This window comes from Anas acuta, chromosome 1, assembly GCF_963932015.1.
Source record: "Anas acuta chromosome 1, bAnaAcu1.1, whole genome shotgun sequence".
Lineage (NCBI taxonomy): Eukaryota > Metazoa > Chordata > Aves > Anseriformes > Anatidae > Anas > Anas acuta.
In genome coordinates, this window is record NC_088979.1 from 83,020,087 (window position 1) to 83,047,450 (window position 27,364).

A 27,364-nucleotide genomic window follows, 5' to 3' on the forward strand; every position below is an offset into this window, starting at 1 on the left:
CTGTTCCTTTGAAGAAGTCATTTTAGGATCAGACTCTTAAAAAAGGAGCCAGGTTTCACAGAATCACAGAATGGTTAAAGCTGGAAGGGAGCTCTGGAAGACACCTGCTCCAGTCTCTGTTCAAGCAGCCCAGGACACCATCGGCCTTCTTTGCCCCAAGGGCACATTGCTGGCTCATGTTCAGCTTGGTGTCTACCTGTACCCCCAGAGACATTTCTGCCTATCTGCCTTCCAGTTGAGTGGCCCCCAGCAAGTGCTGGTGCCTGGGGTTGTTCCTCCCCCCCCCGCAGGACTTTATGCTTTCCCTTACTGAACTTCAGGAGGTTCCTGTCAGCCCATTTCTCCAGACTCTCCATGTCTCTGTGGATAGAAGCATGATCCGTCTGATGTATTGATCAATCCCCCCAATTTTGTATCATCAACCAACTTGTTGAGGGCACACTTCATCCAGAACATTAATGAAGATGTCAAATAGGATGGGACCTGGTATATATCCCTGAGGTATGCAACATTCTACCTGGCTCCAACCAGACTTTGTCCCACTGATCACCACACTCTAGAGCAATCCCTTCAGCCAGACCACCTCACTATCTGCTCATCTATCCTACACTTCATCAGCTTCTCTAGGAGGATCTTATGGGAGAGAGTATTAAACGAAATGTTTATCACTTAAGACCGGTTTCTATCAGACTGATAAATGTGATATGGGCTTTCTGTTGTTTTATGGTTTTGTGCTTTTCATTTATATCAAATTCTCTATTTCAGTGGGGTATATAAGTCATGTCATGTAAGTGGTTCCAGTCAGAGACTGTAGCCAAGCTGGGGCTCAAGGTACCAGCAGAAGTACTAACAATTGAAGTTCCTTGCTTAGTCGGTTGAGTGCAAGGTAGTGACCAAGAACCCCAGTAAGTAGTGACATCAGACACAGTAAGTGTAGAGGTGCTTTGTGTTGGCCATATGAACATGGTAATGATTATTGCAGATGGTCTACTCCACGGGCTGAAGGTTAATCACTCTCATTTGAAGATCAGCCCCAACAGGAAGGAGCTGTGAAAGAAGAAATTAAGGCAGGTGACAGCTAAAGTAATCTGTAAAGTAAATGGCTGGCACTGGGGAGGTTCATCAGGAAGATGTGATGTGGTGAAGCTGAAAAGCTGACCTGAGGCCTTCTTTTAGTTTTTGTTATTGATTGGCCATTGCATGCTCTTTTGGCATAAGATGACAGAATTCAAGAGGATAGGCAGAACATGGTGATACAACACTTGTGGAAGGTGTTGGCTGTCTCCTGGACTGAGGTGGATGTGAGGCAGCAGGAGCTAGACATTCAGACTGAACATGTGTGATGGGCAACCGGGCCCTGCCCTCTGGAGAATTTATCATTGATCACAGCCTACGTTGGTGTGCTTAGGGGGAAGCAGACGGAAAATGAGAATGTCTGGAATAAGGACATTAGAAAACTTGCAGTTGATTGCACTGAAGAGGAACTAAAACATTTGTGCTTGGTTCTGAAGCTCCACCACAGAAAGCGTCTATGAACTGGACAGATTTGCCAAGTCTTTCATTCTTTCACTATATCTTTTTAATGTTGATTTCTCCAGCCTCCCTCTCTCTCCTGCTATTTTGTGTTTCCACTTAGAGTGAAGGTGCTGGCACTCTCATACAATGAATTTGAAAGAAATGGGAAAAATAACCATATGCTTCACTCTGTAGGTATAAATTGTGGCAAAGAGCCATTTCCAAGGTGAGGAGATGCTTACAGACCCACATTCAATGTAAGTAAATGAACTCTTACAAGTATTCAGAGCAAAATTGGAAGGAGTGATTCAGTCCCTTGTGCAAATGCCCTTACCTTTGCTTATCCTTCCCTGAAATCAAGAGAGGCATGCCTGAACTGAAAGCACTTTGCTGCATTGAACCTGTAAAAGGAATCACAAATTGTCAAAGTCTGTCCATTGTATGAAGCAACAGTAGAAAGGGAAAGCACCACAAACACCAAAGAGACTGAGATGGAGGAAACAAAATGTAAAGGTTCATATGGCAAAGGTTCATATTAGCCTGCTGTTTCCTCTGTTCATCTGGAAAATATGAAATCTATGGATAAGCATCGTATTTTGTATACATTTTCTGTTGTTCTCCAAAGATAACAAAGCATGCTACAAAGGAGAATATATGGCAATAATTATGTTCACAGTGGGCTGGAAAGCAGGTGCTTTTTAACCGTGCACTACAGTAAAGTTGCAGGAGAGGTTTTGGTTTGGGAGACAGGATTGGGCAGTGCCCAGAACACTGTGGTGAGTCCTCCTATCTTTGTAAAGGAGTATACTTGGTTATTTCATGACCACAGATGTCCAGGGCATCTTTTCTGTCTTTCATCCAAATCTTTCCTCTTCCATGTAGTTTGGATCCCTTTCTCTAAAACTGATCTAGCCCAACTGCACACAAATATTCTCTGGACTCAGAAAAACAAAATGTTGATGCTTTTTAACCTGCTGGAAAGCTAATGATCCTGATGTCACTGAAGATTTAGGAGTTTGAGAAACAATATTCAGAAGCCCCCAAAAGCATCTCATGGAAACCACATACACTATGGGAAAGCTGAATGCGTAAGACTGCATGTTTATTTATTTATGCAAATACATAATTTATAGCCACACTGGTGATTTCTTGTTTAGCTGCGACTGGTTATACAATGATTAGGTAGAGCAATAGATTTCAACCAGAGTGTCAGCTTGGGTCTTTCATACCTCTGTTTGGCTATTATACCTAACCGTGAAGACACTGAAATAAATCGTTATTGCCTATGCTAAGCAATAAACTCTCTGAAAAGAGCCTCCACACTCCTGGAATATTTTCAGCACTGGCAAGCAGGAGTTTGCTCTGGAGTTATTTTTGTGGTGCTTTCTTACCCTTCTTACATTACATTTGGGCTAAATTTACTCCTGGGGAAAAATAACACAGTGTAAGATGCTAACAGGTCTTTATAGTGCCCATGGCTATATCCTCCAGACTATTTGTACTAACACTCATTTGTTTGCTATCACCCTGTCACATTGCGCTGTTCAAGGCCAACAACCTGCTAGGAGCTAGAAATGGAAAGCTGGGTGATGTGGCTCCAGGGAGATTGTGAAGAACTTTTCAAATAGGTTTTGCTCTTGAGATGAAGCCTCAGGAGCTCCTGCACTACATTTCCATGGAACGTTTAATTGAGGGGTCAGTGGTCATCAAGAGCCCATTAGGCTCGAACTCGAAGTGGGCACACATGCTCCATTAGCATGGGCCCTAGAGAGTGCCCTCTGTGAAGGGGTACTACAAATACTCTTATTGCAACCCTAGCAGTGGGTCAGGCAAACTCGGACATGTGACTGATGTGCAGGAGATGTCCTCAGAGGCTCCCAATTTCACCATATGCTCATTTGACCAGATGGCACTAGTGCCCCTGTGCTGAATTTGGTTGCCATGAACTTATGGCAACACAGGGTGAGTGAAGAACAGGTTGTTTCTCTTTTCTTGGATTTTGAGAGGCAAGGAGGATGTGTGTAGGACCACTAGGAAAATTTCTGTTATAAACTGTTGGGTTTTGGATCACTGTTTCAGGATGAGTACTGTGCAAAATTAACTGACCACTAGGAGAGATTAAGAGTTAAGACCCAAGATGGGTCTGCAGGACAGCTTTTGCTGGGCTTTTTAGTGTCTGAAAACAGTGGCAACATGACCTCATGGCAAAGCTCTTGCACATGGATCTTTCTTCAGCGTGCTATGTGGGATAGCCAGTGCCTGGTGAGTGTTACGTTTGGAGGAAGAGCGTGTTTGTTCAGAGAGACCTCTAATTAGACGGTACAGCAACCCTACAGCTGGATATCCCGCACTGCTTGCCTCTGACAAGAGCTTTCTGTTTGTGCCAGCAGTTGTTATGACACCGGCATATCCCAGCAGTGGGAGGCACGATCGAATAGATCCGCAAATGCATGCAAGAATGCACGAGGCAAAGGAAAACAGAAAGAAAGAAAAAAAAAGTGCTGCTTCTGCTATGTCTGCATGAGTAAGCCTCCGAGGGTTTGCCTGGAAATCAGGGCGCAAACCTCCCCGGTTTTATTTTATTTATTTATTTATTTATTTAAAAAAAAATAATATATTTTTTAAATTAATTAATTAATTAATTAGTTCCAGCTGCTCCCTGGGAAGCATCGGTCGCGGGCCCCAGGGCACCGCAGCCCGCTAGGGGGAGGCATCGGCTCGGGAAAGCCCCCGGATCCCGCCCCGCACCGCCCCGCGCCCGGGGCAGCTCCAGCTGCACGGTGAGCTGATCGCAAATTCAAAGATGCAAAATTTGCCATAAGAAAGCCAAATGATGTTTGCTCTGTACCCTTTTCGCTTAGAAAGCCCTGGTGTTGTTGGTGGTAGTTTGTTGTCGGTTTTGTTGTGTTTTGGTTTTGTTTCGTCTCTCTGGTGGCAAGGAAATTGAAAAGAAACTATTCTCATTTCATTGTTCCTTCAAGAAATACAATGGGAGTCATTTGCTTTTCCCGAAGACGTCTCCCCTCCTGAGACTCCTCCCAGTCTCAGCTACTTCCAGCAGAAAACACACTGAAGAAAAGGCAGTTCACGTTTTTCTCCCATTTTTTAAAGAGTAACCTATAACCAAAATCCCATTGGCCTTTTTCTTCTAGAGGAAACAGCCTTAAGTTGCAACAGGGGAGGTTTAGGATGGATATTAGGAAAATTTCTTCACTGAAAGGGTTGTGAAGTATTGGAAGAGGTGGTTCAGGTAAGCAGCTGAATCACCATCCCTGGAGGTTTTCAAAAAATGTGTGGATGTGGAGATTAGTGACATGGTTTATTGGTGGACTTGGCAGTGCTAGGGTAGAGGTTGGACTAGGTGATCTTAGGGGTCTTTTCTAACCTCAGCGATCTATGATTCAGTGATCACTCCTGATTGCCCTGTGTACTATATTACCTTGATATGGCTGACTCAGACTGGAACTAAACCACTTGGGAATTTGTGTTTTCAATGATAGGAGAAACCCTCCCACTCTCCTGTGCTACACTTCTCTGTTGCTGCAAGATCTCTTGCAAAGGGGTTGCCAGAATTTAAATGTTGTGGGCCTGACACAGAGGCCCATTTGTTTTTGTTTTTGTTTTTTATTTATTTATTTTTTTATTTTTTTCCTTCCTGTGGCTGCTCCAGTTCTCCTACTCCCATAGGTTTGCAGCATCTGCAAAAAGCCTCTTGGAAATGGAGCCTATCTGCATCAATTCAAAGGTGTGTAATTTAATTTTAGTTACCTGACTTTCTATATTTCTGAAATTCATATATTCCAGCATTGTTTCCTTCATTTTTCTCATAACCTTATCCTCCCAAATCAGGCATAAAAAAGAGCTTGCCCTTCCAAGAGAACTGTGTGATCCTCCTGCAAAGAACCACTTAGCAGTCTGTAGTGCACCTCTTTGTACACACACATACAAATATGCACACACATTGACACACCCTGGTTCATTTTTATGTGCTATATTTCACCAGTCTGGGGAGGCAACTGTTGTGCTGACATAAGAGTAAAGCTTTATACATGAAGGCTTTAGTTTCTACTGAAAATGACTGACACGTTCATCAGAAATCTAGGTGGGTCAATGTCAGGGACAAACCTGAATCAGAAACAACATCCAAAGGGTAGCAAAATATCCAGAGTTTTGATACACTTTCCATTTTTGTGCTGAACCATGTGAGTTTAATTATGGGTATTGGACATTTTCATATACACCCTACATCCAGCACCAGCACACATGGCTAGAATAAGTTTTCTTTGGTTTCATATGACACCATTCTTAGATAAATGGCTTACAAGATTTTGTTTGCTATGCCCAGCTGCATTACACCAGAGGACTACAGGAATCTCATTCGAGGACAAAATAAAGTCATATGTTCCTTTAATTGCAATTGCTCTTTTGAAATGACACAAGCAAACAGGAAATGCACACTGAAATGTTCACTTTCCTGCACATTGAAGAGAAAAAATACACTGTTTTTCCCAAATGCTATAACCTACTGCTTTTGAAAACTATATCCCTCTCTCTTCCAGTTTACAGGACAGTGTTGTAGCACAACAACTCTATGATCAAAGCTCAATCAGTTTTCTGATGGAGATTTATGACTTTGGTATGTTTTAATCCGTAATGTTAATATCTACTCTCTCAGAAAAAAAATAAAAAAATATTTTCCATGGAAAGACTCCAGTATTAGGGTTTAATAGGGTAAAGGTCTGTGGCAGGTTTCAGGGTACTGTTGTTATTTTTATGCTTTGTTAATTTGAACGTTCATCAGAGGTGCATATGTCACAGTAACACCTGCTTGCCTCATCGTAGGCATTCATGAGAAGGCATTCACGATGCTGTCAAGGCATCCATGATGAAGAACGCCTACTAAGTGTGTAACAAGGCCCGTCAGGGCTCAGCATGAAGGAATGTCCTGAAATGATACAAGAAGAGCTCTTCTACTGCTACTATTTCCCACTCATCTTTTATGCATGGAATAATTGAAAACTGAAAACAAGATTAAAGGCTAGAGCAGTCCTCAGGCAGATCCATGGACTAGAGGATTCACCATCTTTAGTTTTGGCATTGTGAGGCACAGAAAAGTAAGCAACTGACCCAGCTGATAAGAACATGTAGGCAACACAGACTTGCGCTAACTCAGTTCAGTTGTGCTGTGCGATACAGAACAGAAAAGGGAATTCAGCTTAGCTGGCTGGTTGAAATTGCTATATAATTAGCCTCCTCTGAAATTTCTCCTATCAGAAATGGCAAAGCAGAGGGCTTGGGACTGCAGGATCCGGTGATATAACTTGTGCAAATCCTGTGCATTCTGGGCTCTTGGGCTCTCTGCAACATTCAGGCAAAGTTTCGTCACAAAACATATGGAGAAAGCAAGTTTCCCACCAAACAACTACTGAAAAGCAATGGTTGCTTTGGGCATTGTCTAGACAGTGCTACTGTCTACTAGCAGTATACAAAATTGGGAAGTCCTTTCCCAGCCTAGCAAAGCACGTAAGCACATGGTTAATAACACACAGTGTAATAGTTCCAGGGACTCCAATCAAATTAAGCTATGTGCTTACAAGCTCTGTTGAACTGGAACCAGATTGCATTAGCTTGCTTTAACCTCTCCACAGATCACAAACACTAAGATGGAAACACCTGCCTTAGAGAACTGAAGATAATAGAGCAACACAGGAGGAGGTGATGCTCTGACTGGTGGCTGCTGGGATGGTTTGGGTTGATGTCAAGCCCAGCATGCAATTCTGGGTTCAGCAAACCTTGGAGTTAATTCTGATGCTATCTGTGATTCAGGGAAAGAAAGTCAAAGCCACCAAAGGTCTTGGCCAGGATAATTCTCTTGACATTTATAAGGATGTTTATGCATACAGAAAGAAGGGGTCTTCTGCATATAGAAAGATTGGGGCTTAAAATGATCTGTCAGCAATATCCAGCCTTGTTATGAGAGATGAGCTAAGACAGATGTAGTCTGGTTTAATGAAGTCCATGGAGTGGCACCTGCTTCTAATTTGGGTGAATTCAGTCCTGTTTTGTCACTTGTGGTTTGCTTACATTAGCAAGCAGCATTATCAATACTGCCCAAGCTACCGTCTGAGACTAAAATACCCTGTCATTGTCACTGCAATTCCCTAATGCTGGTTTTACAAGGATTTTACTCTTGATGTCATTCTTTTTAATTGCATTTGGATTTATTTTTTTTTTTTTTATTAGTCTGAAAAATAAATGATTGTTGTTGCTGGAACTCTGGTCCTCTGACAACACAGCAGAGCTCATGTGAAACTTGCTGGTTTTGTCCTATATTGTTGTCAATCACAAAATGGCATGAGCTCCTTTAATGACATACTTTATGTTAGAAGAATTAAACATGCTCAGTACTGGAAACCTGTCAGGGATTGCTGATGGCATCCATTTTGGAGGCCATTATAACTGTATCTAGGGAGTTTCTGGCAAATTGCAGGTATCTAGGGACAATGTCAAAATAGTCAGATTCAGTTTTTTATGCTTAAAGCCTTTTGCTCCATAAGGACCTGATTGCTCTTCAGATCATCTTCATCAAGCTGTATTTCAAGAGATGTGGGCATGCTAAAGATGAAGAGTGATACCTGTATCCTCTTTTATTTTAAGAGTCCCTTAATCATGCACTGCCTTCATCAGGAGACTGAACATTGGATGTGGGAAGCCCTGGGATGTGAAATGAATCTCAGGGGCATCTGGTTCAAAACAAAGCTCTCCACGTAAAGAGTAAGCATCTCCAAACATTTATTTTTCCATGTTGAAGCACAGTCAGTCTCAATATGAGTTCCCAGCATTTCTGTAGTGGTGCTCAAAATTTTGTATTTATCAAGGCTTGTAAAGGGATTTCTGGTGCATGACAGGTGGATACTCATGGCCAATAAAACCCAACTCCATGGCCTACAGGGGGACTTCTTAACAGTGACCAGAGCCAGCTGACTGCTGACACTTCACTTTTCTTCCATGGTGCCTGACCAGGGAGGTCAGGGCTGCTGGAGCTGTGCAGGGCCCCCGGAAACTGCCAAGGCACAATCAGGCAGACAGTGCCTGAGGGAACCCTGGAGCCCTGGGCTGCTGTTCCAGATGCCTGCTTGCTCCTGCAGCCCTTCCCATACTCAGTGCTGCAGCAAAGACCTATTGCAAGATCTGTTCTGTGGCTCTGTATCACCATGACAAGTTTTTTTTTTTTCTCTCTCTCTCTCTTTTTTTTTTTTTTTTTTTTTTTTTTTTTTAATGCACAGCAGGAGACCTTGAAATGTAGTTTAGAGCAAAGCAGAGATTTGTGGTTTTAATCATTGTCACAAACGCTGTTGTTATAGGTGCTTGTTCAGTTTGGCCATAACATTCTAGCAGGTTTAACACCAGAAATATAATAAATATAATACAATACAATACAAGCAGTGACAGGAATAAAGGAATGATCTCTGAAGACAATGCAATACCCTGGCCCATTTTGCATAGCCCAGGGATGGTTTCTCAACCCATTTCCCCAGAAATCCACAGAATAGAACCAGCTGACAACAAGGAAAAACGTGTCTAAAAGTAGAGAAAACTTTTTTTTTTTATATATGGTTATTATTCATTCAATATTAAGAGATTAATATTTTCTGTTTCAAATTTATATAACACTTCAAAATATCAACTGAAAGCTATATCCTGACCAGGAGAGCAAGGAAAAATTCAATGTTATTTATTGCTATTTCTTGCACAGGGAAGGAAGAAGGAAGGAGTTGGGCCAGGCCTTTTGTATTTCAACAGTATTCAGAGAATGTTTCACTCGTTTTCTTCTCATATTCTAAAAGTGTCTGGTGTGTTAGCAGCACAAACAGCCTCTCCTTCAATAAATATAAATGTGTTTTTAAAGATTAGTTTTTCTTGCCACTTTTTGCTACTCTTGCCTGCAACTTGCAGGCTACTGTTCAAAGGCTACAATTTTATACAGTCTAATATACATCTAAGCCTATCCTAACATCGGCACATTTCATTTCTTTTAGTATATTAGGACAACAAAATGTAATATCAAAAGTACTTTAAACTTTGTTTCATATGAACATTTTCTAAGATAAAAGCATCAGATGTCCTGAGAAGCCAGCAATAAAAATCACATCAATTTTCCTGGTGCAGAATCAGTCCCACAGAAAATCTTGAATGATCTGGTCTGCAGACTTCAGCTATGAACGTCTCACAAACCTCATCTCACGGATAATAAGGACGAAGTGCTACATCATCAAAATATGAAAGCCAGCAGTGAAGGAAAGCTGTTACACAGTGCAAATCCTCATAATGTGAATAACAAAGCCTTTCGGCATAGCTCCTTGCTCTCTCTCTTTTTTTTTTTTTCCTTCTTCTTAATGTTGTATGTCATTTTTGTGATATTTCTCATGAAAGAGCAGCTCTGCTGCCACCATTAACACAGTCAATGTGTTACATTGATGTGGAGTCTGCAGTCCCCTAACAAAAGACCATGGAATTAATTCAAATTCAGCTTGAGTTCTGGGGAGTAAGATTTAACAGAAAGCAAAACTATTTAATTAAAACATAGAAAGTCTCGAAAGTTTCCCAGGAAAAATATACTGATATACAGTATGCTGTAGAATACCAGTGGCAGACTACAGATATATTTGATAATTTGAAATAACTTTGATTATGTCAGTTTTATGCTGCTGTTGGATTATACATCACTTTTCAACTACCTAAGAACAAATCTCTTCATTTCCCATCCATGTGTGTATATTCTACTAAAATTACACTGCTTGATATTGCTAAAGCTATGCAAAGTTGTGTTTAAAGTCCCGTGTTTCTAGAGTCATCCAGAGTCTCCTACCATTAAAAAAATAATGGACATCTGTAAAAAACAAGCAGACAAACAACACCAACCAACACTGATGGTCAGTTATAGGGGTTTCTAAAAATAATAAAAAAATTAGTTCTTATTTTTCTTTCTATCTAAGATCATACTCCTAAGAAAGGCTGGCTACAGAAGTGTTGAGATAGAAAGGCAGTATACATGTCATTTAATTTCGTTCTACAACTACTTTTAAAATGGGATGTGATAAAAGACTTTTAGTGCTTACATGGGACAATTGGCATGATCCACCTGGCTGTAGCCACTTTTCCAGCCAGTAAAACCTTGTTTTCCCTGCCTGCCTCTTATGTTTCTTCAGGCTCCACTTCTTATGATTATAAGAAGAATTGACATAGAATATTTGCTGTTTCATGAAAAAAAGTATTATAATAAATCAGCCCCTGTAATAAAATCAAATTTTATTCGATTTCAGTAACATGAACTCAGCTCATTGCTTTACACCCTGACATTGTGCCTGGCAGCCACTTGCCATCAGCTGGGGCGGTTGGCTAACGGGAATTATAGCACTACCTGTCAAGAGTTCTGTCTTGAAACCACCCATTTGGTTTGTAGTACTCTGGTGAACCAGCTCAGTGCTGTATTGATTGCGTCCTACTCTTCAACCACCAACAAGATTTCCTTTGACCTGCCCTTCATTCTGGCTTCTCTCGGTTGCCATCCACTCCTTCTCCAGCTGCTCAGCCTAATTCCACCTGCATTGCTGCCTGACCATCCCTCTTCTCCTCTTCTTTAGATTTTGTCATCAATGATCTCTGCATCTTCATCTCATGCCTCTCTGGCTCTTTCAGAGTTCGTGAACAGCACTGGATATTAAACCAAGATCAATCAAGATTCAACCTTCAAGGCCTTCAACCAAGGCCTTGGGCACCCCCAGCTGTTTCATTGTCACCTGCTGCTCTGCTTCTGATTTCTTTTGCTGGTAGCTGTTTGGTCTCCTTTGGCAGCTCTGGTGCTTTAATCAGTGACACAGCCTTCTTGCTCTGAAGCCTACAACTTCTCTAATGGTGTTTTTTTGTTGGACACCCGGGCCTCCGCTTCCACTCTCCTCTATAGTAAGTGAAGAAGAACTCCACTGCATTTTGTTCCTCTGTAGTGTCTTTTTCTACTGTAAAGAAAAATAAAAATATTGTGGTTAATAAAGGATCATGATTTTTACAAATTTAAACCACAGATGTCTTGTCTCGGTGATACTGATACAGGTCATGGGGGACTTCCCCTGTTTTTCTTTGTGGGCTAGGGTGGCTTCAGTGACTTTATGGATTCAGACTCCTCAGACACATTACTAGAAGCAGTTTAACACAGAAGCCTTACCTTCCCTATGGAGACCCAGCACATCAGCTGGGTAGCTTGACACACATAGTTGCATTTTAAATGTAAACTAGAGCTACTTGTAACACTTTCAGGAAAGGAAAAATTTTCAGAATTGCATTGCTACGCTTCCTAAGAGAGTGGTTCTCTGCCCAGCTGTGAGATAATGCTTCATCTTGGCCAAGTTCTCAAGTTTTACTCGGCATAATTCGGATCACTCAGCAATGAAAAACTGTCCTTCAGATCTGGCAGAGCTTGGACTTAACCTCCACCTCCTGTATCTTAAGCTGGAACCTAGGCCTTGCCCTGCATATTTTATTTTATTTTAGTTTAGTTTAGTTTAGTTAGGTTTAGTTTAGTCTAGTTTATGGAATTCAACTTAGACTTTTTCCCTGTGCTTCTGCAGGACACCCACATGTGTATCCTCAATTTTGGCAGGAGCACTGATCCATTTAGCAGCTGCTTATTAAAAATAGCGTCCTTCTCCAGAAAAACGTTTATGTGAATGCTCTCAGAAAGAGTTTCTCTGACTGTCTTCAGATCTGGGAGTTTTAAAGGGTTAGTTGCACAGATGAGCAGAAAAATCTTACTATAAAAAGAAAGGCAGCCCACGTTACTACTATACAGACACTAGCAGACGTGTTGTATGTGATTCCCTTATTCTTAAACCAAATGCTCTAGTGGTTAAAGTATCCTGGTGATTATTTGCAAATTAATATGTGCTAGACTTGGTCTCCAAATTCATTTCTTACTTGGAAGTCTTTCTTATGCTAAAGAAAATTATGTGCTCCCTTTCTTGTTTTTCACTTGCTCAGGAAAGGCTGTCCACAAAGTGCCCTTTGCTTTCCACCTCCTGTCTGTACAGATCTGTATGTACTGTTACATTCATGGCTCTCCGTGCTCCTGGACAAGGTGGTTACAGGTCCAGTATCAGCAGCCTCCCATTGAATTCTGGCAACATTCATTTATTTGAACAGAGCAGAGCGAAAATATGTTACCTTTTCAGCCCTGCAAGCTGCACTTTCGATAACCAACACTCAGCCTCCTTAAAATGGCAGTAATCAATCATGTATTGGTTCCACTAAGGGCTTGCTGTGGTCACACCTTACCTGAAGCTGCCCAGTTCTCCTTTCAGTTTGCACAAGCACTAGGAAAAGGCTCTCTGCTTTGCATACATTAAGCCCCAAATTATTTTGTTTAGTCAGATCATAATCAGAGCAAACTTCCTCATGCAGCTGCCAAGTAGGCTCAGTGCTTATCCATAGGGAACACTGTTTTGAAAGTAAACATGCTTTGCTCGGCTGCTCTTGGAATATCTGCTATAACTCTCCCATTATTCACAGGGTGGGACCCAGGGTAGGGAAGTGAGGCCATTTGTCAGAGTATAGCCCTTACACACAGGACTCATTTTACTTAACAGGAACTGCTGCTAAGGAGCATATGCAGCTATATCTTTCGGTCCTCCAGCGTCCTACTGCAGCACCAGATCCTTGTTGACGAATCCCTTTACCCCTGGCAATCCATTTATGTAACTGTAGAGTCAGGGTTCTTTTTGCAGGGTTGGAAATTGCAGCAGTTGCTTTTCCCTTCACTCTCTTAGCCCAATTGCCTCTCTTCCCAAGCAGCCCTACTGCTTTCAGTAAGGGGTCACTCAGTACAAGTGAAGGATAAGAATTTGTCCATTAATTGCATTGCATAGCTGGGCTTGTCCTTCATGATTTCAGCTTCTTACTAATCCAAAGGTGTACAACCCTGGTCTCTGTGGTACTCAGGGTTTGAAACTGGGAAAGGTGGCTGGTGCAGTTGGCTGATCCTACCGGTTCAGTGACACTGTTTTTGAAGGCAGTTCCGTCTTTGGAAAGTACCCCTGCTTAGATCGGGAACTGTGAAGAGTCCATTTTTCTCCCTGCTTACTAGTTTGCTTCTCTGGCCTCCACAGGTCACTGCTTTCCTGATATATAAACAGAAATACGAAAATATGGATGGAATGTTAACAGGGCAATGATGTCCATGGCAAATTATAATTTCATTTCTTTTAACTCACTGATTCGAAGAGAAAAACATGCACTTGAGTATGGGTTTCAGAAAGACAGGCATCTATAAGACAGTGGATGAGTAGCAGTAGCATGTTATTTTGTAAGCCTTTTCCCACAGCCTAGAAGTCTGTAGTGTCTGTAAGTCCACCAAAGACATGAATCTAAAAATATCTCCTTATACAATTTTCTCCTTCAGGAAAGAAGGAAGTTTGGGCACACGACTGCTTTAAGACGCAACTTTCCTTAACTACCAACAGATAGAGAAACAGATGTTAGCATGCAATTGCTACATACCTTGAAGACACAGGATTACAAACATAAGAGCACAAGAAATGCTTCCAGTATCCAGACAGCGATGGTAATCAAGAGGTCTCATAGTCATCATGCATAGATTACTGTGCAGGTAAATGTGCACATAGTCACAGCATATTGAGAGAAGATCTAAAACAGCTCAGGCACTTATCTTTTACCAGGGCATGATACTTGTATAAATTATAATATGCACATGCAGAGAACAAAATAAGAATGGATCTGTAAGATGTAGAGTGGCCTCTGGACACACAATAGTTCTAGCAAAAATTCTAGATTCTCAGCCCTTGCCCACCTTGGTCACTCCCTGAAAACACTGCAGTGAAGTCTGCTGAGTGCTGTTGCTACTATTTAAAACTGAATACAATAAAATTAAATACATGCATATGTAAATAAACATATATAAAATGAAATAAGCAGCATAAAATCACAAAACTTTGCATAAAACCCACAGTATTAGAATGAACAATTTATGTTCTCAGTTGTTTGTGTACTTGTACAGGGATTAGAGGTGCTGGATTAAGAAACTGGGATACCTAAATACTATTTGTTGCCCTTTCACATCCTTCTGATGTCACCCCAGCCAAAGCATCTCCAGAGGGTAAACTGTACCCCTCTAAGAGAAGTGCCTTTTTGAGATGGGATTAATCAATCCTGAAGGGATGTTTCTCTAGGAGGACTACAGAAGGAGCCTACATAAAGCAGGCTTAGACCAGATGCTTAACTTCTACATGGCTGAAGTTGAGTGAGATGAATTCCTTTTCTGTATTAGTTTGTGTCTGCTTGGAAAGCTGAAGATAATGACACTTCACTCCCTTTGAGTGCTCAAGTGAAGAACACTAGTGTAGGTATTACATTAAAAATATTTTTGAGAAGTAGAAGGGTTTCTGGAAGAAATGAGTCTGAAATAAATCAGCCCACAGTTTCACAAGGCTTAGGGAATCCATTTCAATTGGAGGAGAAACTGCACGAATGATCCAAAGGATTATTTTAAATATCATTGAGGTATAAGGAAATTCATCCTACTTAGCAAACATCTTAATGTTCAACTTGAAAACAAGAATGGTTGGCTGTAAATGCAGCCATAGACAGATCACTTGTGCCAAGGTTTCCAGTGTAATAAAAATATACCAAGTATTGCAGGATAATAGGAAGCAAAGACTATCATCATTTTGTAGAGGAGCCTTGGAATGATTCTCATCAGGTTGAAATGATTGGGCATTGCATCAACATACACGCTTATTAGTGGCAGTAGTTATGGGTATATAAATCTTAAAACAAAAATCAATCAATCAAAGAAAAACCATTGCTAACCTCATTTGCAGAAAAAGAGAAAAAGTCTGTTTGTGTGCTTCTCCATGGATACCATGTCCCAGACCTTCTTCCTCAGTCTCTGTAGAGTTCAACTTTTCTTCTTCCTCTTAGCCAAAGGACCACAATCTACTCCACAAGAGGTTTAAATTTCAGCAGCCATTTATCAAACAATTTACCACATTTATTTGACAAATCAAATGGAATGAGAGAAAGGAGCTTTGAATCTCAAGCTTCATTTCAACCTATGGTGTTGTTGAGGCAGATGGTTAGTAACCGCTTTTGAAAGTATTAGTGATTTTGCACTAAACAGAACTATTGTCCTTGGAACATGATTCTAGGGCATTTCCTGCACTTCAAGAATTTAACTTTTGATTTCAGGTTGTTTTCTTAAAAGAATATTCCCTTCTGTAGTGTCAGGTATAGAATGGACATAATTCTGCAGAAAACAAAGTCTACTGGACCTTTCCAATTGAAATACTTCCTGCCACTGATGCTATTTTAATATAATAATCTAAACTAAAATTTTTATTAAGAACACCAAACCTCTGAAACCTTTCACCAACTCAGCAAATAGCCCTTCATCCCAAAAAGAGAGTACCTGGGCTCCACACTGGGGAGAAGACAAGGTTTGCTTCATACCAGAGGACTCTACTGAACACAGAGCATGAGAGATGAATATTCTTGACCAAATGCAAGCATGTGACTGTGCCCACTGAGTCAACTTCCTCCAGCTCAATCCCTCTAAATAACCCCATGTAGGACTTTATCTTCTCCCTGCTGTGCAATATCACCCCTTAGCTTAAACCTCAATAAGCAGAGTTTAAGCCAAGACATATTGCTGCAATTTGGGCACTTAAAAATCAAGCTCCACTCAGCTGCTGGGAGTAAAGTGGGTCAGCCACCTCATGTTTACTGTCTCGTTTCCTTAAAAATTTATGAACCATGTGATATTCTCTTAAGTAACTTTTGAAAGAAGGTGAAATGAAACCGTCAATCTGAGGGGTATTTGGCTGTCCTCACACTTTGAAAGTAAAGGTGAGTAAGGGTTCTTGATAAGTTTGGGAATATTTACCATTCTATCCAATTCTATCCATTATTTACCACTTCCTAAATTAAGCTTTACAAAACCAAAGTCCACTTTCCTGCTCATTTTCCCCCAAATACCTATTATTGCAAGCCATGAACAGCCCTTCTTGGTGGAGGGAGTTCAATGACAGATGGGCAGAAAGGAAACTGATTTGTTTTGGAGCAGCTTAGTCTCAAGCTACAAATGTTTTAACCTTCTGCTTTTGATATGGGTTGACCAAAGCCAACAAACAAGCACCTACACAGCTGCTCGCCCACTCACCTTCTCCCAGTGGGAAGGGAAGAGAATAGGAAGAGCAAAAGCAAGAAAACTCATGGTTTGAGATTATGATAGTATAATAGGTGAAGAAAAACAACAACAGCAAAACAAAGACAATAATTCATCACCTCCCACAAGAAAACCAATGCCTAGCCAGGCTCCAAGTAACAGCCACCTCAGAAGCCAAAAAAATAAATCTCATTTTCCTCTACTAAGGCTCTTTGCTGAGTATGGCTGTCCTGTCTCTGCCCTCTCCTGATCTCCTGTCTCCCTCCAGAGAACTTGCAGGGGCCAAAGTGTGCAAACACTGTTCAGTCATGGCCAAAACACTGGTGTGCTATAAACATTGTTTTAGCCACTACCAACACAGAGCACTACATAGGGACTCCTATAAAGAAAGCTAACATCATCCCAGCCAGACCCAGTATAGCTACTGATGAGCTGAAGAAGTCACATAACATGGTCTCACCATGGGATACCCTGAAAACAAACACTGTTTTGCTTGTGATAGAACAGTCCTTCCTGTCTGCCTACAGAGGCCATATCTGAGTTCTCCAAAATACAGGACCCTTCCATGGTCTGTGGCTGCTGAAGACCTTAGCTATGTCTCTTCCACCTCCTTTGAGTAGGGATGTTGCAAGGGACCACTGGCATATGAGATAGAACACTCATGGTGGGGGGGAGATGGTCTCTAACTACCCCTCCTCTCATCTAAGCTTTCGTGACCTAAAGGTGGCTGAAATATTGGGAATTTTATTTTTGATATAATGGCCAGAGTGCTCGTGGCTAACACTACTCCTGTTAGAGAGGCATCTGGGGTTCTGAAATGCCAGAGCACAGCCACCACAGTGGGGATCTTGGCATGGGGAAGAAGAAAGGTGAGAAAAGAAAAACATATAGGAAAAGCTGCGTGCTCAACTGCCTTCTCACAGCTCAAGACGTAAGGCTCTTTCACCACCTCTCAGCTCATTCTAACAAACTGGCTTCAAACTATTCAGTAAGTCCCTCCAAATCGTACCATAACCACTAGAGAGGTAAGATGGACTCTGTCTTTCACATTTTCATACAGGTTTTCAAACAGGAAGGTTGTTAGGTTGATCAAGAATTATTTGTGGTCAACTTTTTTTTTTTTTTTTGTGAAAAATAGGTTGTCAAACACATCAGCCTAATTATACAGGTCCTGTTTCTGCCAAGATATAATTAACAGCCTCACAGTGATATTAAGTGCTGTGAGAGTTCATTCTGAAATGAAACTTGGCCTGAAAGACCCTTATCCAGGGGTGTTATTTTTGCAATATGCTTTATAATAGGATAATTATAATAACTCTGAAAGAGTATTTTAAATACATTTTATATGGCCTGTCTATTCCTAGCCTAGAAGTACTACACTTTCAATACATGGACATATGTTACTTCCAGTGTCATAATTTGGGGTGGCCACTGTTGTTTAGACCTTTATTTAATGATTGAGGGACAGGATCAAGGGGCAAAATATACCTGCAGGAAATTAAGCGAAACCCGAGACAGAATGGGATGCCCTCTCCTTTCTTGCCCTCAGCTCGATGCTAGCTCTAAGCAGCTAATTAAAGGCATGTCTTCACAGCCATGAGACAGCAATGCAGGGCAGAGCATGGACCCGAAGTATCCCCCTGTGCAGGAGCTAACACTCCGCTACCTTGCCTCACTCATTGCTGAGAGCACATAAATGTGGCTCAGAGAGTGGGGCTGTGGGCTCAGGCAGCTCCCAATATGAGATGACGAGGTGACATCTGGGGGACCATGCCAGCTCTGCATGTCTACGTGTGTTTGGTTCTGTGCAGCACATGGCTTGGAGGCTCAAGTCCTGTTTGGTGCCTCTGCTACTACTAATACATTGAGTTATGGTGATACTATCCTGCCTGTTTGGTGCCTTGGCATGCCACAATGGTACGAAGTCACCTGGACCCCCCACACCAGTAGAGTGATACCCAGTTAGCTGGGTGCCTTCCCAGCTGGCTGCTCCAAAACAGAATAAAACAAAAAGTAACACCTCTCAATCTGGCTCACTTCTTAATCAACAAATAACGGCAAACTGAGGGCAATTTCAGCCCTACTTAAGAGGAGAGCAAAGAATTTCCTTTGCCAGCCAAAAGGATTTATAAGTCAGTATTAAACTATGAGCCATTTACAAAAAGATAAACTCAGGCATTTCATTCCCTATCTGGAGAACTGAATAAGGTAAAGAAGCTGAAATTAATCTGCATTTATCATCTTCTGGTATTAGGGCTGACAGGGTAACCTGCTCTTATGTAATTGAACTAATAGCTGTGGTTTATTAACATCATTAAATCAATGCTGCCTAGTAAACTTTCGTTTTATCTCACATCATCCTGTCTGCCCTGAAGAAAAGAAGCGGTTTCCTAGAAGCGCATCCTTCCACATCATACATGAATCAGGCGACAGGCACTGACACGGGCTGATCCAGGGCGCTGCACTGATCATTTTAATGGTGGGGAAGCAGCACAGATTGCAGTTCTTGATGAACAGTGTAACAGCTATCGTTGTGCTGCTGCTGCACTTCGGCTGGCAATGGCTGCAAGCAATCCCTGGCAGTACAGATACCCCCAATTCACAGCACTGCTCGTTAATCTTGCAGGGTGGAGATAGAGCTGTAACTAAGGAAAAGTGCAGCTTGATCTGCTTTGCCATGGGGTGTCTCAAAGCAAATGAAGATTTTTCTATTTGTTGGCTTGTTTGATGGTAAAGGATTATAAGGGGAAAGCGCCTGCTTGTGTTGTGTCTCTGCCACTGTGATGAGGCTGCAGTTTGTGAGGCTGCAATTTGCACAGACTACATTATTAAAGGAGATGCTACATCAGGAAAGAGGCTGGGTACACTTGGGGCACTGCAAGACGCGCTCAAATAAATATCAAGGAGAAGAGAAATGAAAATACAGACCTGAGAAGCGCTTGTCCTCTTTTTGTTTGTTGCTTGAGGTCTGATGGATTGTTCCCCTAACCATTCACATTTATATCTGGAGCAGCAGTAGGTGAAGAGAAATCCTCAGATCTTGCTGATGCCACTGTTTTCCAGACATAAATGTTCCTGCTGCCAAGAAATACTCTCCTACATCCCCCACGCTTAGGCTGACTTCTGCTTGTTTGTTTTTTATAGTTCCCAAATATTTACTTCCTCGACAAGGGATACCATACAAAGGGCACATAGGTACAGACCAATGCAAAGAAGTGATAGCATGTAGAAATAAAAGAGCATGAAAATAACTAAAATAACTGTGCAAACCATGAGTGTGGTTATATCGGTTCCAACATAGATAAATCTAGCTGTATCCCAACATGAAAATCATCAACATCTGTATCACCAACATCTGTGGTGACTGCCAGAGCTTTGTCAGAGGGGAACACTTATGTTCCCAGAGGAATTCATTGCATCCCACCTCTGGCTCTGGTGGGAGGTGCAGTAGCCCATGCTCCTCAGTTGCAGATGCTGTTTCTCTTATCACCCTGTGTGTGTGTTCATAGCTGTAGTCATTTCATGCATTACCCAGCTGCCAGTCACTAGGGAATATATTTTCAGCAACAGACCCAGAACACTTCCTCATTCTAAATATTCAGTGTTGTGTCAGTGAAATGCAGTAATTTTGACCAGGCAGTACTGCCCTGAATGCCCCTTGCAAGGAACGCCACCAATAACTGTTTACCAGTTTATTTGTTGTGATGTTTTCCTCCACCCTTAGCAGTGAACTCCAGGCACCAGTCAATACCTTGTTATGTTGCTGCACATTACACACACAAAAAGCACAGTTGCTTCAGTGATACGGCTTAATATAAAAGCGTTAATGCACTGTGAAGCCTTTTCTTCTGATGACCACAATAATGACAAAGAGCGAAATTATGCCAAACAAAATGCCATCTACACTAGCCTTGACAATTTTTTTTTTCATGTCAGTTACTTTGATTAAAGGTTTTCCAGTGGAACTGCTGCCAGCTCTTTTGTTCTCTGAAACAGCTAATATTGATATAACCTAAAAATGCCTCTTCTGTAAAGTGTGATGCTAGCTCAAAAGCCTAAACTTAGGGCAGCCCACTGAGACAAGCTTCTCTGTTTCTCATCCTGGTCAAACAAGAGTTTTAGAACATGAACATGCTTAATGACCTTGCTGAATCAATGCCTAACTTGCCTGATACACAGAAGAGCTTGTCCTCCCTTTCTGTTGACTGGCCCATCTTTCTCCATGGGTCTGATGCTGTGGCCCTGTGAAGTTATCTTCATACAGAAAAAAAATTATTTTTTTTTCAAAGATTATGGCTTACACCTTCAGAAGATGACAAATTCCATATAAAATTAATTTCAGTCCCCAAACTAGAATTAACATTAAATAAGTTCTTGTGTCTCATTGGTGTAATAAAAAGTTAAAGTACAGACAAACTCGTATTTGTTGTTGCATGCTGAGCAGTGACAAATGTCTCAATGCCAAATCAGAAGTGGCTTAACTCCTTTTGCATGTATTTGCTTTTCACTGGAGAATAACTTTTCTTTCTATACGTTGTCTTCATTAGCTATGATGATATTTAGGTATGTCTTACTTGGAGAAGGATATTCCTAGTTTAAAATAATGTATCCTATTGATTTCCTCCTTTCTTCCTTTCTTTCCTTTTTTTCTTTTTTGCCCCTAAGCATATCACTGATGGAAAACGTGTTTGTGAGCAGGTCTTTCAAGTCAGCTGAGGGCCGCTGTAGCACTGTGAAAAGTGAAGGCTGCATTGACTCAATAGTCAATTTAGGAAATTATCTTTATTATTGCCTGCCTCTGGTGTCTCCATGCATCGTGCATGTGCCCATGTGTATTTTCTACCCGGCTTGGTGCTCTCTGTGTGCCACCTGCAGGCTGAAGACACCAACTCACCTCATGGGACTGCTCCTGAGGTGCAGAGGGAAGACCTTGCAGTACTCAGTAACTGCCTTGGGTTTCTTTTAAATCCAAAATTAAAGCAAGGCCCAAGAGCCGAATGCACCCTACAAATTCAGGTTCAAAGGCAATTCCCCTCTCTTTCTGCATTATCCTCTATGTGGGTAAACTGCTGATTCTTCCTTTTATAACAGATATAAATTTGAATCAATCCAATTTTCATTGGGTCATATCCCAGAGCAACAAGTCCGCTTTCCATGCTGCTCAAATTTGCATGGCTTTGTCTTTCACCAGAAGGAAAGAGAGGGAAAGAAATCCACTATTCCTTTGCCAGCTACTATACAATTCGCCCTGTGGAACAGTTTCCACCGAGTAGATTTCAGAGTGGAAAAGTTGGCTGGTAGTGAATAGTAAGGTTGTTCATTAAGGAAAATTCTAGTAGAGAAGGCTTGTGCCCAGATTTAATGAAAAGTTAATGCAACACATGGAACATCCCTCTGATCTGCAGCTCATTTTGAACAGAAGCTGAACCCAGACAGGTACATCTGAGGTTTTTGATAAATGTTTCATGTTAATTTGTGCATAACCCCAGAACTAGAAGGCAGCAGGGCACCTAGCAGTTAAACTGTGAGGTGCACAGAGGGAATCAGGACAGTAGGTAGGAAGAAGTGTGCCTTAATGTTTTTGAATGAGAAACAAGACACCAATAAGAAGGTGAAAATTAGGACTTTTTTTTATTATTTTTTTTATTTTTTTAATGTATGTATGGTTTCGTGGCTATGAGCTATTACCTCGAAGTAAATAAGGTAGTAATTAGTTGAAGGAAAGTCTAATATAATTAAGATACATCAAAGAAAGTGATCCCATTTATGGTATTGCTACTACCAGATTAGTACTAAAATGTACTAAATCATTTTGCAGCTTGCAGTGGTATCCATGTTAAGTCTGGCCTGCAAATAAGTCAGTGTAGTACAGAAAGTAACGTGTGTAACACAGCTCAATCCTCATTTTGGAAGTAAATACATCAGAAACTCTGTTTGCTATAGTTGGTTGCCATCTGGAGTTGGGAGGGAGGGGGAGATCTCTAATGCTATCAAATGCTCAGATACTGAAAATCAAAGAGGCATTACAATTGAATTTGTTCTAAAACTTATACCATCATGTAACATAACCCAAACCAAACTGTAATGATGGATGCTTAAGAGTTTACAACTGCTTTTTCAGCTATGAGTAAATTATAAATGCTTGTTTCTTTTCCACATTATGTAGTTAATGAGACTCAGTCTGCTTGGAAATAAGCTTGTCTGTTTAAAAAGTCAGGGTATGTGTGAAACACAAATGGGTAACCAACAGGCTCATGGCTCTGGAAATAACACCTCCTGACAGCACTGGGATAGAGCACTGCTTTAGCTGGGAGAAGCCAATCAGACTTGCTTATGCAACATAATATTCCCTGGCTGCCCTAGCGTGTGAGGGACTTTCCCCCCACCAACACCACTGAAAGAGCTCTCTATTAATAACATACTTCCCAGCAGTCTTGCTCCTCCCTGTGTCTTACAGTTGTGCCATATCTCAAGCACATCAGATGCATCTTTTCTCAAATAGACTGAGTAAAACTCTGTCATTTGTTGACTGTAATTAGCCAGGAAATTGCACAAAGTGCCGAGCTGATGGAAAGCAACAATGCCAACTACAAAACCTGGTGAAATGTTAGTCTCCAGTTTTAACATAGCATGAAAGAACACCTTGAGTTCATACAGGCTCTTTTTGTACATGTTAGAGATGCTTCCAGAATAAAATGACTGCTGATTTAGAAAGGAGAGAGTTCCAGATGTAGAATAAAGGCATTATGCCTGCATATTTCTCTAGTCTACATAAAGTGCATATGTAGACTTGCCAGGCTCCCTTTCCACTGTTGGCTTGTCTTTGATAAAACCAACACTTGGGTTGGTGGACACATACGGTATATTTAAAGGTTAAAAAGTAAAACCTGAAATTAATCAAAGGACAAGCCGAGCCAGAGGCGGCTACCTTGTAAGTGAGGCTGGACCTGCTCAGCAGCACTCTGCAACTTGCCCAGGAGCACTGCTCCAGAGGCTTCCCCTGAATTCCTCTTCCCTGAGCACCACATGCTGCAGGGCTCTGAGCTGCCTCTTGGGCAGAACAGGCAGGTACCTGATTTTATGTTTTCTCTTCTCTCCTTTTTCTTAAAATTCTCTATTGCCTGCTGGCAATTATTTGCTGCTTCCAGACAGGCTTTGTAAAGCCACAATACCACAGGGGAGTCGTTGGTAGAACAGCCCTAGAAGTGTTGCTGACCTGATTGCAAAGTATCACATTAACCGAACAGGACTTTTTTTTTTTTTTTTTTTTTTTTTTTTTTTTTTTTTTTTTTTCCCTTTCTCAGCCTACTAGCTAGGTTTCTGCTCAATCACTCCATGTGTGTGGGAGAGAAATCCAGACACTGCTGCATTACTCACTGGCCTGAATAGGGAAAGCATTTCCATATGTTTTTCCTAATGTGTGTATACACAATACAAACTGAACTTTTAAATCACATGCTTTAAATTTCTAATAGTGACAAAGGGATCAGAACTAGGCTGTTTCTGTCACAGAGGTAAAAAACGTCTTTTAGCTTACTGACATTTAATTTTTTCCTTGGTTTTCAGGCCAACATTTCTGATGGATACATCAACCTAGATAAAGGAGATTATTACAGCCAAGTTAGCACAAATCACAAATCTGCTGAGGCTTGAAAGCACTATTGTGGTCTCTCTTCTTTTGTTTCACTCCCTCATTTCAAGTAAATATTATTGTAGTGTGGATTCATGGCCTGTTTTATTTAACTGTGATATCAGATGCCTGAGACTCAAATGCCATCAAGCCATTCATATATAGTTATCCTAAACACAAAGCAAGCATTGTGCACTCTAAATGAATGTGTTTAATTACCTTCAACCCATTTGAATAAAGCTGTACCACATGACTGGCAATGAATTTCTCACTGATTCTGACTTGCTTGGGATGATGTTAAGAAGCACTGCTGCTGTGCTGATAATTTCATGTGGGACTTGTGTTCCCAGTCCGAGGGGATGGTGAAGGCTGAAGTGTGGAGGAGCTGGGCTTCTATGCTTTTTGGTGCTGCTCTCAGGTGGGATACGTGAGAGCAGTTACCAGAAACTACTTAACATCCCTAGTCCAAAACCTGAAAGAAAGAGCCACAGGGTGACACAGAGGACAACCAAGAGTCTGTCAGCTAATGACACACACAGCAGCTGGTGGCACATAAGGAACATACACTGGTGAGGAGCCACCCTGGAGTTTCTGCTACACCAAGTGTGTAACCCTGACACTGGGAGAGCTGTCATGGGAGCCATCACAATAACCAGGATCAGTCCTGACAGCAGGGAGTCAGGCAAGGGCACAGATGGTCTTTGAAGTGGGGAGATATTTTGTGGAGGAGACTAGGAGGAGGATGGAAGAGAAAGTGTCTTCTGTATGGGAAAGAGAGGTAGGAGAAAGCAGGAAACGTGTGGAAAGAGACTTCACTAATTCAAGGGACATGAGGATAGGAAGTTGGAGTGGACATCCAGAAAAAAGGGAAAGGAAAAGAAGAGAAAGTCTGTTAGAGCTGGAGTCCTGAAAAGAATTGCTGGTTGTAAGGCATCAAGACATCTTGAAGGAGATAATTGCTCAGGTAAGTGACAGCCTTATAGATGAAATCCCTTTTTTCCAGGAAAAAAATGGCCACTGGAAACATATATTACCTAGACAGAAAGAGGACATTTGATTTATTTGAAAAGTAAACAGAAAGGACAATTATGCTGAATGACATAGAGGTGTTACTCAGGGTGAAGATGGAACAAAACTTAGTTTTTCAGTATATGAAAGACCAAAACTCCATGGTAGTCTAGCACAGATCTTGGTGATGAAATGGCTTTCAAGGAACTGTTTTTCATTGTGTATGGTGCAAAGGCAATGCCACAGGACATGGAGACATTAAATATATATTAATTTTTTTTTTTTTTTTTTTTTTTGAGAGGTGATAAGTATTCAGTTTGGAGAAAATGGGTTGTGGAATACTAAAGGAAGTGAGCTAGCCTTGAAAGCAACTGCTAGACCTAACCAGGCTGAGACTGCATGGCCAGAAGCCTGTGAGATGGCCTCATTTCTAATCTGAGCATCACTCACGTGAAACCTTCTGAACCCATAATTTAAAAAACAGCCTTCAAATGGGCACTTGGGGGCAGTGGCTGCTTGGCTGTAAGTGAGGCAGAAACAGTGCCTGATTGTCAGTCTGGAATTGTGTGAATGCTAGCATAAGCAAATAACCATAATGAGAAGGCAGCATGGGCCAAACCACAATCTCTCCAGGTCTCAGAAGGCTTCAGTTTGCGGAAACATATTCATGTTCTGTCATGGTGCTGAATTATGAAGTGATTCTTTGATTTTAACTGGTCCTTCATTTCTGAGGGAAGCATGTGGCCATGAAAGGGCTCAAAAAAAAAAAAAAAAAAAAAAAAGAAAAAAAGTTAAGGGCTGTCCTTCAGAATCTGTCTCTTCCTGTTTATTTATTAGCTACACTCTAGCTGTGCATGGCTTTTTTTTTTTTTTTTTTTTTTCCCAATAAAGGAGAAGACTGAGCCATGAGAAGCCTGCAGGTGACATTTGTGCCAGGACCTTCCCTAGAGGATGCTGGGGTGGATGTTCTTGGCTTTTTACTGTCTCCTTCTGAACATGCTATTTAATGCCAACTCCTTCAGCATCATTGTGCTATGTTGTTGTTGAACTGTAACTCCATAAGGCCAGCAAACACAAAGGAGTAGGCAACATCATGCTTTCATGTATTCTCCTCGTAAAAGAAGTCCCAGCAGATAGATCAAATGAAAGAGGAGAGGGATTCAAACCTTGCTAAGTCATAACAAAGTCCTCTGAAATGTGATACAGCCAAGACTGCGTTAGTTCTTCTGCATGACTTCCTTTCCACAGGAAAAAAATGCACTTGGCATGTTTTTTGTGGGCAGCAGTAAGATGCCCACAGATGTGTACAGACAGATGTGACCCACTCCCTGCCTCCACCTTACCCTAAGACAGCTGGCAACAAGCGATTTTTGATCTTCAAAGCCATCTATCTGGGCAAACATAATTCTCTGCCAATTCTCTGCCAGGAGAAAATACCTTTACTTTCAGGTAAAGGTATTATATATATATATATATATATATATATATATATATATATATATATATATATATATATATAAAATAAATACATATATATATATTTTTTACTTTCTTTAGCAAAGGGGCCAAGATGTAAATAAGAAGTGTTCAGCCCTACAATAACAGAGGGATGATATGATAGTTGTTTGGGTTTCTTTAAAAATTTGTAAAATTAGAACAGTAAAAATGTTAGGATTTGATCACAACGTTTTATGAATTATAATATGAAAGTTTAAAAGGACAACTAAGAAAAATGTCAAGGCCCTGTTCTTCAGAATTAATCTGAGGAAGCAAAAGCAACCCAGCAGGTGATTTCTATGCTAGAGTTGTGCATAAAATAAATGTTCTCATCAGAAACTGGGGGTTAAAGTGAACACTTCAAGTCTTAGGGATAAAAAATGGGGAGAAAAGATTTATGGCATTTTATATTTTGTTATTTAAGAAATAGTTAATTAAGTCTATTAACATAAAACAAAACTCTTTGGTAACATTATATTAAG

At 41.0% G+C, this 27,364-nt stretch overlaps 1 long non-coding RNA gene across 3 annotated transcripts; it reads left to right on the top strand.

The window, feature by feature from the left end:
* Positions 1–3,900: 3,900 nt before the first annotated feature.
* On the top strand, positions 3,901–11,551 carry LOC137858333 (uncharacterized). 3 transcript variants are annotated; one of them, XR_011097650.1, is made up of 4 exons: positions 3,901–4,039; positions 4,162–4,295; positions 5,186–5,260; positions 9,685–11,551. It is a non-coding gene; the product is annotated as an uncharacterized lncRNA (long non-coding RNA). The 3 variants fall into 3 exon arrangements; XR_011097651.1 differs by having other exon boundaries at positions 11,160–11,551; XR_011097652.1 differs by lacking the exon at positions 9,685–11,551 and adding an exon at positions 6,358–7,777.
* Positions 11,552–27,364: the final 15,813 nt, after the last annotated feature.